The following is a 13,854-nucleotide window of genomic DNA, read 5'->3' on the forward strand; positions in this document are numbered from 1 at the left end:
TGGAAAACTCCACTCAGTATCACTGAAGCAGAAATTTTCAGGACAGTTATTCCTCATTCCTTACCTTAGCAAAGGAACTACAAAGGAAAAAGGTGTCCTACCTGTAGCCACTCTGGGATCTCCACCCATGTTCCCAATTTATCTCCCTCTCTGCTGATGGAGAGAAAGGTGCTTGAAATGCCAGTGGACAGGCTGATTGGATTATATTTTTCTTTCTTTCCAAAAATCTAAAGAACTCTTTTCTTTTAGGGACACACCCTTAATTTTGTTCAACATGTAGCAGAATAAATTAAGAGGGAGGGAGCTATCTTGCTACCATTTAAAGCAAGATAAAAAAAAAAGAGTGAGAAATTCTCACTCTCGCCACTCTATCACAGGTTCACAGTCTCTGGGCACCTTGCCAGTGTGCAGGACCACACTTATATGTGACATAGCCTTGTGTTTCAAACAGATTAGTAGCCAGAATCAAAGCATCTGGTGTTGGCTGTGCAGAACCACTCTTCATAATTAGTTTAATATTTTATACCAGGACATATTTCATGTGTCTTAGCCTACTAATCCACTATTATACTCCGTGATGGTACTGATCTGTGTTCCTCATTCATCCATTCACTGTGACTGAAGGACATCAGTTTTATTGTTTAGTGTCCACAGCCTTTGCCTGATGGAGATGGAGGAATGTAGTCTGACCATGTGACATACTAAATCCATAGGGATTAGTGATGATGTATATCACTTTCATGCTTGTGAGAGCACTGACACTGTGATATTACTCACTGATAATGATCCAGCATCTGCACCTCATTTCTGTGGGATATTTCTGTACATCAGCTTTTTCCACTAACTAGAACAACTGTTTGGGGGTTGTGTTTCCAGTTTTCTCCTGTTATTTTCAAAGTTACACACAGTTTGGGGACTGCTTCAGCCAGCAGCCTCAGCATATTGACCAATATTTCTTTGGCTTCATGTTTGCTATATCACAGCTTTCATTTTACACTTGATGTGCCATGAATCTCCCTCTGCATATGTGACCATGTGGGCTTTGATGATAGCACTTTACCAATTACTGCTCACAGCTGCAGATCTTTCCCAAAGGCATTTCCTTGATGCACAGCATCTTAGGCTGTTTTTCAGGGCATGCCTCACACCAGTTGTGTTGCAAACATGTTATAGGAAGAGCTAATTGGCACATCCCAATTTTGGCTAATATTTCTAAGACTTTGCTGGTTGCATCACTCTTTTTTATTACAATGGGCATACATGTCCTAAGGGTCAAGAAGAGGTATGAGAAGGGTATTACAGATAATTCCTGTTAAAGTGATTTACTGGAATTGCCAATGCTGCCTTTACAGTGAAGCATCATTGATATGGGCAGAAGAACTTTTAAGAATTATCCAGCCTGCTATTTTTATAATCATCTGCCAGTCTTTTCCAAAGCCCTAAGATGAAGCACAGTGGGGAATGTGAGGAGCTGGTCTTCAATGATTTCTGTCAAAGAATTCATAGTATTTGAGGAGCTTGAGGGCAGATCTTCAGTGATTGTAAAGAGGTAGCACCCCTCAGCCTGTTCCCAGATTGACTCTTCTCCCCATCTTTCTTTGCTGCAAATACAGTTTCTTGCTTTAACTCAGGGGATCTTGACTCCCTGATTCCAAGCAGATTTACAGCCATTACTCTTTTCAGACATTGCTTTAGAGTGTAGCTAGAGGTTTAACACATTGGACATGATATAGGTTCCTGGCCTTTCAGCCAACCTAGGTCCAAGGCAGGCAAAGCTATGGCATGGTTTCATCTCCTTCCAATAGTCAGATATCCTCATAATTTACATCTACAAATCTCAGGTTCCTGCCAGAGGAACACCGATTGTCTCAAAGCAGGTTGTAGAACTATGTATGCAAGAGCTCTCTGAATATGCATGGTAAAAGAGCACAGATAAAATGCATGTGAATAGTCTGAATTTTCATAAGGGAGCATTAAGAGTGCAGGCTGTGATGTAATACATAAATTCACAAAGAAAAGAACATATTGTTAGAGAAAATATGTATGTGCAAAAATAAAATTGACAAGAAGTTTTATTCTGTCAGTTACAGAGCACCATTAGCAGATTATGTTATGGGAGAAAAGGCTTCACTAATGCAGTTAATGTAGTCTTATCTCAGATGTATCTAAATTACTTTCATTATTCTACACCACACAGGCTGAATGCTCCTATTTTGTCATGTCCTTGTTTGCTGGGCTGTTTTTAACTTGCAGCCAGAGAGACCAAGAACTAGAAATGAAATTCTCAGACACTTGTAGGTGTCAAATAAGCAGATGTAAGCATTTTCTCCTGCTACAGAATGGGTATTTTTATATTAGCTGGATTTGAAGAATTATTTAGGCAGGTATTTGCAGTCCATTCAAGGTAGCTGGTGGTTGTCCTTGTTCAGTATCTGAGTATTTTATTTCTAATGAGAATAATAAATATTTCTAACCAGTCTCTACGAACCCTTCTTTAAGTACATTGTTCAAGCTTAAACATTTGATGCCACCTAGAGCGGAATAAAAATCTTCTGTCCTGTTTTATTTCAACTGTGGTTCTTCCTTTTTTATTTTCAGACTAATTTTGTTTCAGATGAAGCTGTTGTATCCCAAACTACAGCAGGAGGTGGTACAAAAGCTCTAACAGACATTGGATAGAAAGAAGAGCTCATCGCTCAGAAGACAGATAGGAGCATCAGTGCTTCAGCCTCTCAATACTGAATGGCCAAGGAATCTGTTCCAGTGGCATTTTGCAAATCCTATCTGCTTCTAAGCTACTTTAACCTCAAATAATAAATCTGCTCTGGGTCTGAAGCAATAGAGGGAAACACTAAACATACAATCATTTCAGAACTGAAATACCTTAGAATGTAGAAATGAGTCTTTATAAACATTCATGGCCAATATTTTGCAAAAGTAAGCAACCCTTTATCACTCTTACCTTTCCATAATCCAGCTCCTGAGATGCACAAAAGGGATGTGTAGCAAGGCTCCAGATGACAGGGAGCTGCTGGTGGGAGAAGTGCTCCTCCCTTCCCCTGCCTGCCCAGCTGCCTCACACACAGCTCTGGGAGCAGGGAAACAAGACTGGAAATGGCTTCAGGTGTGTGGTGGTGAAATTCTCTTCAAAGACATGAACAGGAAAAGGAGCAGCAAAAGCCACAAAAGCCCCCTAGGCTGCTTTTTCCTAGTAGCTTTTAAATTCCTTTTAGCATCTAAACCCAACAAAGCAGCTTTCTGATGCATTGCATTTGAGGTTGTCTCTTGCTACAATACAGCTTACATCATATTGCACTGGTTTAGTCACCAGTGTCAATCACTTTCCCCACCTATTAAGTAGAGTTTCTTCACCTGTTTTGCAGAGGAAATGGTGACTGAGCTGAAAACGGAGGAAAAAAAAACCCAGACCAAAACCAACACACTCAGAGCTAGTACTATATATTTATTTAGAAACAGAAACAAATATTGCCCAGTTCCAGTACACTTATTGTTTACCAAGAACACTGTAGCTTCAGTTCAGTTGTTAGTGCCAGTCATCTTTGTGCACTCATTAAAGTGAAATATGGTAGATGGATGCAGTGGCAGCCCAAAATGACAGCTGATGTGTGAGGAAGGGTAATAGACCCTTTTACCCTCTATGCCTCAATTCCTCATATGTGCATTTAGGGAGGATAGAGTGGTTAATTGTCTCCCTAGATACTAAATAATCCATCATATGGTTCCTTATCATCCCATCCAGAGGATTTTGTTAATTTTGAAATCTTCTTTACCTGAATAATCATTAGCTCTCCCTTTGAGATAATAATATTTACCCCTAAACCCCCATGGTTTCATTTCTTACCTTGGTCTTTATCTCACGGGACTTTCCCTTTCCCTTTCCCTTTCCCTTTCCCTTTCCCTTTCCCTTTCCCTTTCCCTTTCCCTTTCCCCCATAAATTAACAGAATCCTAAACCAATCTAAATATTCTGAATATACTAATAGAGTAATTTATTAGTCATTCAAGTCCTATAAAAATATTTCTTTGCTCATTTCTCTTTTATTAAAAATTCTGTTCTGTGGAATTAATTTCTATTGTAAACTTATATACAAGCAGTGTATATAACTTTTGCAGTAACAGATATTTGTACACTGTAGTACAACTCTGCCTGAAAGGTTTTAACCTTTCCAAGCTATATACAGGTCATAGTAAAGCCCTGTTTTTTTAGTCACTGGATAATAATTTACACGTGTAAATAGTGTTATTTCACGGTGGAGCTTAGAAGAAGTATTCAAAAAATGAATCTTTTTACTTTTGGGTTTTTACACACATTTAGTGGGAAAGTTACCAAGGCCCTATTACAGGAGAAAGTAGATTATTCACAGAATTGGATGACAAAAAACTTATAACTGAAAAAAGTTATTCAAACCTACCATCCCAAATGAAACTATTACAGTGTCCCAGTCCTGAGAGCTGGTAGTCATGTGCTTAATGACAGATTTGCATTAGCTTGCTGGTCTGGGTTTGACCCACAGAGTAATTCAATAGTCCTCCACTTTTTGTTACAGAAAATTTATGAGTCTAGGATGAAGGGGTATTAGATATCGGCATTCATTCCTCTAGTGGTTTGGGATCTATTTTAAAAGACCCTGACTGCTGACATTATTAGTGAATTAATTGCTTCTACTTAGTCTCTTCATAGACAATTATGTAGGATTGCCTCTCAGAAGTCTGTAATGAAAGTAGAGCTGAAACCCCAGCACTGAAAAAAAACATCTTACTGGTTTTGAGCCAAATGATAGAGCATTTTACATGTGAAGGAGGAGCTTTGTGAGGCTTACTTCTAAATTTAGAAAATTTTATATTGCATCTGTAAAGAAATATGTTGGAGCTAAACAACCAAGCAATTCAAAACTCAGCTTTTTTTATTTCAGGTGTTTCATTCACACACATGCATATATATTTTACAGACTTTGAGATACTATCAATATTTATGAATATTCTGTACATTTATTGGAAGTAATGCTATAGTTTTTCTACAGTTACAAAAAAATATGAATAATTCTGAATCGAACCACCTTTTAATTCTAATCAAAACTCATAGAGATTATTTCTAGTAGGAGGATGCCTACAATGAACATAACCCAACAATATCTACTCTTCTTAATGTGGCAGTTCACTTCATTAATGTGCCAAAACTAGATGAATCATAGGTCTATAATTATGCTATTAAAGACAACTAGAAGTGGATAGATCATATATGCCTCAAAGACTCCATCTTTTAAAACACAGAGGGGAAAAAAAAGAATACAATAAAATCAGAGTATGTTAGATACAGAATAATCTTATTGTGCAAATATCCACAGCTGAAGGAAATAGAACAAAGGCAAGTATTTGCTATTATTCAACAGCAAGTGGAATTATTATTCAATAGGACTGGAACATTCATAATACTAGGTATGGTGCTAATAAAATAATCCAAAACATTTTTAAATGTATCCAAGATTTTTTTTTTTTTTTTTAATGTTGGAAGAGGGAGTAAAAGAAAGCACAAAGGAAAGAAGCATAGAGGAAAGAAAAGGCAACAAAATTTGATATCCACATTAGCAGCTGGGTAGAAGATTGTGAAAAATAAAATGACCAAAGGCAGCTTCTAAATGAGAAATTATAAAACTGCAGACTTGAGTCATAAATATCTAGTCTGTGAATTCAAAATAATTTAGAGTATATTTTAGTTTAAGTTTGATATTCATTTATGAAAACTCCTGAATCAGGGTCTCATTAAGGATAATAAATAGCTCTAGAAAGAAGTCATTATTAGCCAAATAAGTATTCTTAAAAGGAAGTACAAGGTGTACTGAAATAACTCAATAAGAAGATTGTGGAAGAAATAAAGGCACATTTTTAAAATGGTGTGTACAAGTTCAGCAAAAAGGCCTTCTGCTGTGCTTGGAATTACCCACCAGCAAAATGTTTGGCTATACTGCTCCCCTGATGCTGAAAAATTACTTTGCATGGGAAAAAAAACTTTATAAAAAGAGAAAAATCAATCCCAGATAGCAGAGGAACAATAATAAATTGAAAATAGGACTGTCTCTTATGTTAAGAAACCTCTGTAGAGCTGTGAAGGAATAAAGAAGCTTTAGTTCTAATAAGGATAAAGCTTTTTAAGAAAAAGCTGATGACTGAGAAAATGCAGGGAAGATGCTTTCCTCTCCAACTTCTCTGAAAACCCATTCAAACAAAATAAAACCTGATAAAGTGTTATATTTCATAAGGGATGTTTACACACCAGAAAAGAGGACACAGCTTACATCTCACATATGACAGATCCTTGAGAACACGTACGTGCATTTCCTGTTTATCTCGGAATGCGGCAGCTTGGATGGAAACAATGGCATCCGGAAACTTTGCTGGCTCTAGCAAAACTTGGCATAAATATGAATGGCTTCAAAGGCTTCAGATGAAAAAAAAAAATTCCTCAGACAAGTGAAAAACAGGTATCAGGATTATCCAGTTAAAGTTTTGGGGCACCTCGGTGGTTGTCATGGTCATGAGCTGCCCAGCTGGCAGCTGGAAGTTTGATATTTGTTTATGAAAACTCCTGAATCAGGGTCTCACTAAAGATAATAAATAGGACTAGAAAGAAATCAACAAACATTAGATGAGATAATGTAAATGGCTAGAGCATAATAATTTAATAATATGTCTTTGCCAAATAGATCAAATGATCTCATTCCCTTTCTCAGAAAGTCTTCTGGTAAGAGTCTGCAGATTTTCAAAAGGAACAAAATAGGAACTCTGAAAATCCATACAATTTCAAAGTGATATAAAGCTTTTCTGTAGTTTTCCTTTTTAATCATCCTGTTATATGTTACAGAAGATACATTTTTTTCCTCTCTTATGTTTTGTGGGATACAGATAAAAAATTTGCAGGAGAGAGCTTTGTGCAGAGAGCACTGCTTTTTCTTCCATGCACCTTGCCTTTAAGGTTGCCCTTTTGCTAGGCTGAAGAACCCTTCCTGAAAACAGATCATCTCAACACCAGCACCAGTTTTCAGCATAAAACAGTGGGCAGCTGCAGAGACCCCCCTCTAATCTGGGAAGGGTGGAAAGAATCACAATTTTATTAATTAATAAATATTAATGTTATTAATATTAATGTTTAAATGATTATATGTTATTTTATGAAATAAATGTAGAGCCACCTATCAAACAATTGGATGATTAAATATATATATGTGAAGCCTGAAAGGAATGTGTTTTTAAAAGGAGCAATAGGAAACAAAAGTAGTGACTATGTCACACTGCCAGCAGTGTCAAGCCTGTGTGATTAGAAGGTCAATATGTCTGTAGCAGCAAGAAAGTATATATTGTGAGAAATTATAGAAGGTATGTTGTCATGTTAGTCCCCTTCATGCAGTGAAAGGTCAGTGATCCACTGTGGAAGAAAGATGACAATTTCTGTGTAAGACTGACTGACAGCACAGATGCTGTTGGACATCATGTATGGTGTCAGAAGACCAGTGGACAGTAAAGCAGTTTTAGCTTTATTTTAGATTTTAGAGCCAAGAGCAAAGTAAACTCGTGTCCAGCTTTCATGAAAAACAGCACCTGAAACATTTAATCACATATTTATAACTCCTATTTATAAACCCCTTGTAATTAACTGTGTCAATAACCCTTTCAGAGAAAATGGACAGGGGTGCTTTCTCTACAGTTTAGTCCTGCAGCTTTCAGTGTAGCTATTGACAGGCAAGAAGAAAATCTGTGGCTGTCAGAGCAGTTTACATTGACCATCTGGAAGGGAAAGGAAGAAATGTTAGCAGCACAGTATCATAATAAACCATACCCTGTCCCACTTTACCTCACTTGCTATGGGTTTGGTGTGAAGGGATTTGATTTCACCTGAAAATTTCTGAAGAGTTTTCTCTCCCAAACACAAAGGCCCTGATTCTCTTTAGATATATAAGTTGCAAGTACCTCCACTGATGCAAAATATGTTTAAGGAGAGTCAAATCCTTACTTTCCAGCTGTCCCTGGCACTTAGATAAAATGTAGCTCATAATTCTCTTTTTACCTGTGCGTCGGTCTCACAAACACAGGGCCTTGTTACTGTCCTTGAGGAATGTTTTAGAGCTCCATCAGGCTTATTCAAACAATGCATAAGAGTTCTTACAGAACTCAATTACTGCTCAAGTGGAAGAATAGGTAATTGGACAACACTCATCAGTTTTGGAATAAATGATATTAGGTACCAGATCTGAAAAGCAAACCTTTGGGTTATAATAGAAAAGAGAGATTAATTTAATGAAAGACAAAAAATTCCAGTTCTCCTAGGTTAGAAATAATGAAACAAAAACTTTTCACTGTATTTCAGATAGTAGTAAAAGAGAAGGTGCATGTACACTTGGCATTTTAAATTATCTAAGCTCCTTTCAAATGAGAGAAGGAACCATGGTTAGAAGTTTCTCAAATTATTCTTGTATCAAAAAGGTTTCATCCCTATATAACCTTTATCAAACTGTGACTCAGAAGAAGTATTAATATGAAGTTTTATGCGTGCAGATGGGAAACTGAAATCTATTCACTAACTTTATTCTACTTTAAATTAATTTCTAAATAGAAGCATTGATTCAAATATACATGAATGGAGCAATGTGTATATATTTTCTTAAATGTACTTTTGGTGGTTACTTTTTCTCAAGTATCATTACAATGTCTAAAAATAATATGGACAATTGATTTTAGAATGAAGCAATAAAAAACAGGGATTCCTAAACTGTTTGTAAAAGGAACAGACAAAGTTATAAGAGAAATTTAGTCTATATTTGCATATTCAATCCATTGTTAACACATGGTTATTAAATGGAAGGGATGTATTGCAAGATTATTGCTTCTTTTAAATATACTAAAGCTGAAATGTTAACCAAATCCCCCAAAATATGGAATATTTTGAGTAACATCAAGTTCACATCTTGAAATATAGTCATAAAATATTTCAAAGGAAGCCAAGGTTAATGAAAAGTAGTGGTGATATGCATAAGGTTACAGCTAATTTTTGTGAATAGACAAGATTCAATGTGCAACTTCAATGGTCCCGTAATCAAGTCTGTTTGGCCTGAACTTTTTATTCAGAAAGAATGCAGCTGCTGAGTCAACTAATTTACTTTTTTATGAATTTGCAGTCCTAATGGAGTTGTGTTGCCAAGAATATATATTGTGCATAAGACTATATATTGTGCTTATATATATATATATAAAATCAGACATTATAGATAAATGCTTGATACGGATGGGTGGTGGTACATTTTCAGATTTAAATAATGACACTGATAATTAAAGAAAATATAATATCTACAGGTAATTGAAGCACTTAAGTTTTACAATAATCAATTTAAGAGCATAAAATAGATATGGTCAAATGTTTTTGAAAAAAAAAACTGAAAAAACCCCAATAAATGCATGAATTTTAATGATTTTAGATTCAAAATAGTGCAGGATCCTTTTTGCTCTTACAGATGTTGTTACATTTTGAATGGTATAGTAAAATATTCATTTCACTATGCCATTCAAAATGAGGATGGTATAGTGAAACAAATATTTCACTGAGGGCTGGATGTAACCTTGGAGTCTAATGACTTGTGCAGTTACTCAGGATGAGGAAAAGTGGGGTTCCTGCACTAATGACTGTTCATGTTCTATATTCAACAATAATTGTACAAAACGCATAAATATTCATAGGGTTGAGACTCTCTCTCCCTGCAGATGAGTGTTCTCATGCTCAGGTGAAAGCCATGCTCGATTTTCCTGTCAGTGTTTGATTTGACCTCATGGTTTCTCTGGTGATGAGGTGGGACAGGTCAGTGCTTTGGCAACACTTCAGTTCACTGCTCATTTAAATTGGGCTTTGTCAAAAGAGAAAATGCACACAGATTTACATGTACCCTCTTCCTTAATATGTCTTTAGCTATTCCATCCTAGAAGGATATTGTATTTCCAATACCCTGTTGGAAATAGGGTACTTTGGGCATTTAAATGTATGGATCAAATTTTAAGAGAGATCCACATGAAGGAAAAGAAGGCACATCAGAGAAAATATATTCCTGTGAGTGAGATGAAGACCAAATCTGAATGTTCACAGTCACCAAGTATATGTTGCATTTCATCTATTTTCCATAGTACAGAGTTCATTTTGCAAATTGCAAGAAAAAAAATCTGGTTTTACGTGAATAAAAATTGAAGTAAAAATTCCTAACTTTTTGTTAAATTTATAAACCATTTCCCCCTATACAGAAAAAAAAAAAAGAAAGCAAGCTACAAAGCTACAACTTTGCTTTTACTTTTGTCAGAATAGTGATTTCTGAATAGCAAGTTAACTTTAGCAGCAGGGTCAGTAACATTGCCACATTGATCAATAATGGTTTCTCCTTTTTATTCCTTTTTTTTATTATCATTCAGCAGTGTCACTCCCCATCCATTACACTTTTCACAAAAACTGTTTGCTGACTCTAGCAAGACGCACATTTGTGCACAATTCATCAGAACAGTCCCTAGGAGATGTTGCAAAGGCTGTGAGAAAGGGGACACGCCCCCTTCATGTTCCCTTCACTTTAGCCTCTTTTCCTACTTCCCTTCCCAAGGATCCTCTACCATAGTTCCTCTCTTAACTGATATCATCTTTGTCTGCTTCTTGTACTTGGTTTAATCTGTCCCCAGTCTCTGTTGCCAGCTGTAAAGTGTTCCATGGTTATTTGAGAATAGCAAGTTTAAAAGAGGGATGGAGAAGGTTAATTACAACAGCATAATTAATATAGTTCCTACTGAAGTAAATGGCAGTTTTGTCATTTTATGTAACACAAGCAGGATTACACTAATTATAGTTTCATAATCTCCCCATTAGAGAAGCACAACAGCAACTCCATTAAAACATATTGCTTAACATTATATTCCCTGCTGACCAGATCCATAAAATAGAACTTTCAATGTTTGAGACATGAGATATGTAACATGATGTTATGCCAGGAAATAGCCATGCTCAGTCATTCCCATTATGTAAAATTCACAATTTTCCCTATTTTAATTTCCAAAACAATCACACATAACTCTTTTCTCAAATATACTGAGTGGAATTCTCAGCTTAATTTTTCTCTTTGTAATGTAGGAATTTCAGCCTAATAAAAGAAAAAAGAGCTCAGCATTAATTTGGCACAGGAAAATTTGCAATTGGGGGGAAAAACAGACTACTGAAAGGTGCAGTCTTCTAACCCATTACCAATTTTTCTGTTTTTTTAAACTCTATTTCTCCCCCTCCCTGATTTTACATAAATAAAAAAAGAAATTAATGCATTATTATGGCATTAGGGAAACAATCCTACTTCCAGGACTAGACTTTGCATTATTCATGCACAAGGAGGCCCATGATGCCCTTCCAAAGCACTGCACAGCTGTGATTTCCAGATCTTTTAGGAGTTACATTTTCACTGAAGTCAACAATGCCAACTCAGCACAAAACTTGATGACAGATTCCAAACACCTGTGGGAAGTAGGTCAGAACTAGAACTCGCATAAAAAAAAAAAAACCCAAGCAACCAAAAAGCAAACCCTCTTCTCTGCAAAACCTAATTTAATTATGTCAGCCACCAAAGTGATGCCATAAGTAGAACAGTCCTTGTAATGTTTTTTAAATCAAAAAGATACTGTGGAGAGATTTTCAGAAGATGGATCAGCCCATCTACAGTAGTTTCACTTCAATGAAAATTTGCCAAGATCTACAGATTTGGAAGGAACCACATCTTTTTGTGGCATATAACCACATAAAGATTTCTCCCATGCTGCTAGTTCTTCACATTAATTCATTAATATGGATATTTTTACATAGATTTTATTCTCTCTTTACCTATGGTATTAGTAGCATCTTTTATTTTTTTCTCTGCTAACTTGGATTTAGCACTTTTGTTCTTTCTTTTCAGCATCATAAGGTTTTAAAAATATAACAGGTAATTTAAAAATAAAAACTGTCAGGAGTTTTGTAGGTAGCCACTGTTTAAGTATTTAATTATTCTTACATTCAACCCACTAGACTTCTGTGCCTGGTTTTTACCCTCAGTTTTCTGTAAGAAGGTAGATAAGAGGTAGATCTGCACAGAAAAAAAAGCCCATATAAAGTGAACCTTTATTCACCATATGCTCATAATTGGCTTACAAATCCAGAGGATTCTATGGCTTAAATGTACATAGTCTAAGTGCCTAAATGCATCTTAAAGCAAATGGTGATGCACCAATGTTGAGAGTTATTTTTGGGAACCCTATTTCAATTATGTGTCTAATATAGGATAATGCTAAACAGAACTGAGTTACAAAATTAAATAAATAAAAATATAATAATAGTATAGATATAAAAATAATAATATTATAATTAAATGAAAATGTTAACATCATATCAATATTGACATTAGTTCATCACCTTGAAAAATTCCTAAACTCTAAAAGATTGTAGGTTTCTACAAATATTTTTAATTTCCAATCTACAGTTTTCTTTAGCATTGTCACAACCTGCTGAATAGATACAGACATGGCTCAAAATTGGCAGCTGAAAACTAAATTCTAAATAGTGAAGTGATACTTCTGTATTTACCCACATATACGTGTACTACATATATAATATCTTACAGCAGGCCCACTGACGCTATAGATATTAATGATATAGTAGCCTAAACTAATCATTAGTACACATTTTTAAGAATATCAATATGTACTTAGACTGGAAAATACTTGAAATCAATTTCCAGAGCAATCAGATTCTTTGCTTCAAACAGGGTAACTCATGTGTGGCTGAGCACATTCCTGGTCACAGTGGACAAGAGCTGGGTTTCTGTTCAGCTCCTGTGCTGAGGACCCCTCACACAGCCAAGGGCAGAAACAGGAGACCACCAAAGAAGCTTTTAGAATTGTACTATTGTAAAATATAGTTTTTTCCTTGATCAAGAGGCAATTTAAACTCTACGGATGCAGTTTCTATGAGGTTTATTTTATTTTAATTTAGTGAAGAAAGCTGAAAACTACTAACAGTGTTCATAATGGAACCATATGCTAAACTAAAAAAGAAATAAAATGTATAATTGCATCACTATGTCTGAAATTCACCAAATGTTTCAAATTCACTTTTTTAATGTGCAGGAGTTTAAACTCATACCCGGTACATCAACACTGAAATGTTTAAATACATTATTTTCATATTCATACCTTAACACAAAGCGATAGGAGAAATCCTGCAATGCCTTACCCACATATGCAAACAAACCACAGCTTGAAATCAAAGGTGGGATTTTTTTTGTGTGCTTACTTTGCAAAATTAGTTCAGTTGGAGAATACAGGACTGTGATGAAACTTTAATGATGAAAGATGTAATTTCTCCCTGTAAATGTATGAATCCTATTATAAGTACTCCTGGAAAGTTGCAGGTCTTTAGGAACCCTATAACACTCCAGGAACATAAAACCAAGGGACCTCTTCCTCTGCATTGCCAAAATATGCAATTCTCAGTAATTAAAAGCCAGCAAATCTCTTTACTGTTAATGGCACAAAAGGAAGTAAAAAGCCTTCAAGAGCATGGGCAGGAACTAAAAAGCCTGCAAGAGCTTTCACATTGGTGCCTGGCAGAAGGAAATTGCCAACGATAGAAGTTACCTGTATTTCAGAATCACAAAGTGAGAGGTTTTAGTGAAAGCTGAACATTTAGATAATGGGGAAAGTTGGCACGGCAGCCCTGGAGAATTTCTGTTACTCAAACCTATCCATCCATCCATCCATCCATCCATCCATCCATCCATCCATCCAACCCACCATCCAACCA

The 13,854-nt window shown here is 35.8% G+C and overlaps 2 long non-coding RNA genes across 2 annotated transcripts in view; one reads left to right on the plus strand and one right to left on the minus strand.

Annotated features, from left to right (window-relative positions):
• Window positions 1-13,854, plus strand: part of LOC144248470 (uncharacterized) — a 52,652-nt gene that overhangs the window by 20,577 nt on the left and 18,221 nt on the right. The gene's annotated exons all lie outside the window — the stretch shown is intronic.
• LOC116184080 (uncharacterized) overlaps window positions 7,710-13,854 on the minus strand; it is a 30,903-nt gene continuing 24,758 nt past the window's right edge. Inside the window, exon 3 of the long non-coding RNA XR_004148814.1 lies at window positions 7,710-7,799. This is a non-coding gene — a long non-coding RNA (uncharacterized LOC116184080). The remainder of the gene's footprint in view (window positions 7,800-13,854) is intronic.

The sequence above is a fragment of the Lonchura striata genome, chromosome 2 (assembly GCF_046129695.1).
Source record: "Lonchura striata isolate bLonStr1 chromosome 2, bLonStr1.mat, whole genome shotgun sequence".
Taxonomy (NCBI): Eukaryota; Metazoa; Chordata; class Aves; order Passeriformes; family Estrildidae; genus Lonchura; species Lonchura striata.